Source organism: Lepidothrix coronata, unplaced genomic scaffold (genome assembly GCF_001604755.1).
Source record: "Lepidothrix coronata isolate B3197 unplaced genomic scaffold, Lepidothrix_coronata-1.0 Scaffold8, whole genome shotgun sequence".
Lineage (NCBI taxonomy): Eukaryota > Metazoa > Chordata > Aves > Passeriformes > Pipridae > Lepidothrix > Lepidothrix coronata.
Window position 1 is genome coordinate 5,914,032 of NW_016690188.1, and position 6,055 is coordinate 5,920,086.

Below are 6,055 nucleotides of genomic sequence, written 5' to 3' on the forward strand. Positions count from 1 at the left end.
CCTTCTGAATTTTTTCATTTAAAGAAAAAGGCAATGAAATGCTGCTGAAATGACATTTTTGACAAAGTGCCATTTTTCAGCATGACCTCTTGGACCCACTCACACCAGTGCTGCTAACTAGTTCTGCATTCATCAAATCCTGCAGGAGTGGAGAGTAGCACACCGTGTGCTGATGAGCAAAAATGCCTCGCATTTTTCTCTACTAACACCTTGTAGGGCTAATGGTGTCTGTGACTTCAAGGACACAGAAGAAAAAAGGGTGGCTTGAAGAAGCTTCATAGTCATCAAGAACTTGCTCTTGTTGGCATGATTTACTCCTGGGAATTGCTGGTTTCTGACAGGCTTGTACACAGCTCTGGAAGGGGAACATGGCTTTAAAAAGCCAATGAGCTTTCCATCTCCAAGCTGCCGGTCTTAGTGGACAATCCCAAGTTAGCACATAAAAAAGAAATGCTTCCAATGGAGTGCCAGAGTCGGGCTGTGTTGAGTCACACAGAGGAGCCAGCAAGGCTTTCCAAATCAGGAGCATAAGAGTGCCCAGGGCAGGGCGAGAGACCACACTGCTGCTGAAGGTCTTTGTGATTGACTACAGTAGGTTCTGAACACCACAAAAAGTCCCCTAATACATCTAAAAGCCTGGTGGTTGAGCTGAGTGTTCTGATACATTGTCTCCTCTATGACCCTTCTAATTGTCCTGAATATGGTATTTGCTTTCATTACTTGGCCTAGATTGCTGTGGACTGTTATTGCATACTCATAAATAGCTGCTGTGTTCCACCTTGGAGGAGACTACATGGCACAGAAGTGGGTAGAAGGGTTTGCTGCTGTCTAAATAAGCTTTCCTAAAGTGGGATGGATGCCATGAGACTTAATCTCCTTTAAAAGCTTTGAGCTCCTTGGATGGAGGAGTCCAATATTATTTTATTAACATTACCACAATTGTTAGCGGTATTACTAATATCAATCTTATTATAGATATAATATCTGGTCAGGATGAAAAATTATGAAGCTTGACTAGCTGACTGAAATGCTGGGTCTCAGGCCACATTTCCCTCGTGGGCACAGAGTGATTGTCCACCAACAAACCCAGCCTCACTTTAGGGGAGGAAATAAGATCTTGTACAGTAAGAAATAAGGAAATATGATCTTGTACAATGCAAGACACAAGCATGTTGTTCCTTTAAAATTAGTTTTCTCTGATATTATACTACCGTGCTGGGACTTCCACCCTGAATCAGGGTTCCACCTGTCTCTCCAGCCCCAGGGCATAAAGAACTGTCTCCAAATTGCTTCCAGCCCTCATTTGGAGACCTTTAAAAGGTCCTGTGCTTTGCTCAGATGATGTTTAACCTTTCCCCATGTCTTTGCCCTGGCCATGCCACCCTTCACTCCTAAACAGAGCATCTTTTGAGCTTTGCTTTCCTTTCCTTCTCACTTCTCTTGGTATGTACCCGTGGGCAGGAGGAAGGTGGGAAGGATTCATGGCATTGATCAATAACTCTTTCCTGTCCAGCCAGGAACCCAACCCGCTCAACTTTATTGCTGCAACCAGATCCTGGCTCGAGGGATGTTACGACAACCCGCCTAGGCCGCGGGGGCCAGAAGAACAAATACCTCCCTAACAGGCATGACTCCAGCCAGCACATGCCCCACTGCCCGGATAGCTCCTCTGACAGAGGAAGCCCCTGTGAGGATTTACAAGTCCCAACCACTTCCTGAAATCACCACTCCAGCTTGTTATCTCGCCCTCCCATCACCTGCACAGTCCGGATACCATTTGAAGGGAAAGGAGAGCCCTGAGAAGGAAGAGGAGGAGGTGTGCGAGTCCTGGTGATCTGGTCGTTAGGCTGGGGGATGGCAATGGACCCCGACGATGAAATATCTGAGCACTCTGGTCGAGTCTTTTTATTACCTGCGATGGAAAATGAGTGCCAGCTGCAAATCAGGGATTTCAACAGCCTCTCTGAAGGCATGTCAAGCATTTTATGGCTGGAAATACATTCAGGGTTTATTATGGGCTGCCCACTGATCTTTCCTGCGTGCATGCAGTGGCTGGACCCTGTTCCCACCCTGCCTTTGGATGGGAAGGGGTCCCCACAAATCGATCAGTTTTCAGATAGCAAATTGATTGGTTCCATCTGCTGCTTCTCTACTTTCTTTCTCCTGAGCAAAGATTTAACCTCACATTGAGAAAGGCTGGAAGCTGATTTGGAGGGCGGCTTCAGCCTGCAGTGGGATCCAACATATGTTGCAGACCTGTCAAATGTCACATAGAGAAACACTCTTGATCTACCCTCCTTGTTTCACCCCTGCTTGCCCCACCATGACACAGTGGGGTTGTGGACACCATGGTGTGCTAGCCTGGATGCTAAGAGGTTGGCTGGGCAAGCATGTCCAATCCAACCCTGCTCATTAGTGCACCCAGCTGACACTGCTGGTATTCACTCTGCTCCACTGCCAACCACGTCCTTTAGTATTGGTAGCTCCCTGTCTGTCCTCCTGTTCACCCTCCTGGTGGGTCTCCCCACTTTGCTCTCATCTCAGGTTGTGTAAAGAATCTTTTTTGTCCACACTTGAGAAACAGATCAAGGTACCACATATATCTCAACCATCCAGGTCCTTGTGTTCAACTGCATGTTTAAGAGCTCCTTTAAATTTCTATTGACTGGTCTCTGCTCTTCTCCTTGCACTCATATCACATTTTCAAACTTTCTCTACCAAAAAAATAAAGAAGAGAAATTTCGCTGCAGTGTCCTGGTATTAAGAATTTGGAATTTGAAGGCCTGCAAAAAGTCATCATGACTGGCAAAAAATCAGGAGATCTGGAAATGTATGTGGGGGAGGAGGAAAAATGAAGGAAGGAAATGGAAAGAGCAACTGGAGTAAACCTGAGGAGCTGTGGGAAGGGATGACACATGCCATCATGTCATCCCTGAGAGAAGAGGGTTATAAGGCCTGAGAGGGATGAACCACAGTCCAAATGCAAGCTGGGAACAAGGGGGCTGTAAATCAGTTCCTACCCAGTGCTGTGACAGTTGTCTTGACCCAAGCCATGGCTGCCATCCTGCCCGGTGCCATGGCCACTATCTTGGCCTGTGCCATGGCCGTCATCGTGGCTAACCCACCCCAACCGGCTGCAAAGTCTACAAGCACATCCTCCTGCCATTCCGAAACTGAATTCATGTGGGAATGGTGAGTCCTTCATTAAAATCATGCTGCCCATGGCCTGGTAAATAAGGAAGGGCTGTAGCACCCCATGGCACCTTGGCTCTGGGGTGCTGCTTGTTTGGCAGCCAGTCTCCCTGGATGTGAGGAGCACCATTGCAGTGTCCAGCTGGGGGGCCCAACGTGGATGCCCATCCCCCTGTATACTCCTGCTACCATCTGGTGGAAGGAATCGGCCTGTGCGCTTGCCTGCCACATGGAGACTGTTGGGAGCCATAACAGGGATGGCAAAAGGACGAGGGCAGCGCTGGGGTGAATCTGCTGCTCTCCGCCTTCCCAGTCTGTGCTCGGAGGGACTGGGACACCCATGTCTCTCTCCTAGTGTAGTTTAAAAACTGCAATTACTGAGTGTTTCCTTGACTCTGACACCATTCTGCTCCACAACCTGGCATAAGGCACTGGTTTGGTCTGTACCTCAATTTTCCTGCTGCTTTCTAATACACTAGCCCTTGGTGTGGGTCAGTCCCCACCATTTGACTTACTGTGACTGCAAACATTTTCTCTTCCTAGACAGATGCCATTAGGTTCACCATGCTCCCATCCCTGCTTCTCCCCAAACTGTTCCCAAAACAATTCCCATTGAGCAGCACTCCTTTGTCACAGAAACATAGCCATGCCTTGAATGGGGCATGTGGGCTGCTCATCTCTGACTGTTGGGGAAAAGAAAAACCCCAGTGCTGAAAGCCAAAATACCCACTCAACACACTCTCCTGGCGCAAGCTGGGCCAGGGACCAAAGACAGTTGGTACCAGGCTGGAAGCTTCTGCATTTTTGTTAAGGGTTGTTGAAGAAACCACACAGTTTTACCCCAGAGGGTATCATAAATAAGCAATGAAAAAGCAGAGAAGTGAAAAGGGAAAGTATTTGCCTACAAAAATACGCTACAAGGCAAATGAGTCAGAAGGACATGGAGTAAACTGTGCAAGGCCTGCTATGTCTAAAAGCAAAGCTTTTATAAGGTAGAGAAAGTGATTTAAGAGTCTGCAGGTAAACATGGGCTGCCACGTATTGTTCTGGGGAAAAGTGGCAGAATAAATATGCAAATCCTTCTTATGTGACAGCCAGAATGGTGGAAATGATTATGAAATAGACCTGAAGAAGTCTGATTAATAATTTATCCTCAAATGGTAGTTGGTTCTTGGCTGAACAGTGAGGATAATAAGGCTGAGGAATCAATAAGAGCATTTACAACTCTGTAAAATGCATTTACAAGTACAAAAAGATGGGTTGCTTTGTGGCCATGCCTTGCATGAGCTGGAAGAGAGGGAAATAAGAGCATGCAACAGTGACTGTGAAGCATCGACCACACAGACAAGTCTGGAGAGGGAACTGGGCATCAGCAGATGCTGATGGAGCTGAGCATTATCTCTGAATCGCTGCTCCAACCTGAATGATCCTTCACCATTAACACATGTCCTGACAGCCCATGGAGGACACATTAATTAAGCTCAGTCACTTATGAAGATTCACATAATGAATGCAGTGTTGACAGAGAGCACTTCAGTGGTACCTTCAGCCAAAGTGTGACTGTTCACAGGGACTGCCTGGAACACCATGCTCTTGGGTGGCCCATGCACATCTGGCCTAGCTAATGCACCTCTTTACCACATCTCTATCACAGCACACATGGGTAGGCAACTTACCCTGCTCTCACAGAGAAAGAAGCAACCATCACAGACTCCTTTGGTGTAAACTCTTAAAAATACGTGCCTCAGATTTCAAATAATGTCCTCAGTAACACCCAGTGGGCAGTTGGAGGTTCATTGCTTGTCCACCCCATCTTTCCCTCGATGCCTTAACAGCAGCAGTGCTCTGGTAAGCAGCAAAACTGGAGACATTTTTACATGGCCTGGCTCACAGCTGGGAGCAAGGACCTCTGCCTCAATGCAGATAAGAAGGATAGGGGTCTCTCAGCTTGGCTCCAGGTACTGTGACCCTCGGAGGGACATGAAGCCATGACACGCAATTGTCACCAACATCTTCCAGCCTGTGGTACATGGGTTTCCAAAACAGCCCTGAAAAGTGAGAAAGAAGAGCCAGTGGGGCAGCAAATGACCAAAATCCACATTGCCCCTGGCAGGTTTTTCTTCTTGATGTCCTCTGTAATTAGAGCAGTTGCATTTTGGGGGAGCAGAGGGAGGTGAGAAGGCAGTTCCCAGTGGCGATGTGGCTGATACGGAGACCCTCCCGGCCTTCAGCAGAGAGTACAGATAATAGATTTGCACAGATTTCCTCTTAGTGCTGCTCATCCCCTCAGGGCCTTTGGCAGAGTGTCTTCAGCCCCCGGATGGCACGGTCTGTCCTAGCCGAGTGGTTCGACAGTGGGAACATGAAGGGAGAAATGTGAGGCTGGAGGGACCCTGATAGATGGTCTTGCAAGACAGCTCTCCCCAAACCCTCCCAACAGATGGGTGTCCAACCTGCTTGTAAATACTGCCAGTGAAAGAGGCTCCATTCCTGCCTGACAGCTTGTTCCAGGGTTTGTGTGTGCTTAGAGCTGAAGAAGTTTCTTGACATCTGACCTAAATCATCTCTGCTGCAAATAGAGCCTTGCTCTCCTTATCTTGTCCCCATGCTGAATATGGAGAGCAACTCATCCTTATCCTTGCACAGAAACCTTACATATAGAAATATATTTTACTTGCTACCTTCTGGTCCTTCCATTTTTTTGGACAATTTTCCTTCCAAGGTCAGATTTTCCAAAGCATTTATCTTTGTTACAGTGTGATGCGAAGAATGGCACACAGCACTCTGGATGTTCCACTTGCTGTGATCAAAGAGGAATAGTCAGCTCCAGGGTGCACTTCTGGTCTTTCCCCTCACCAGGCAT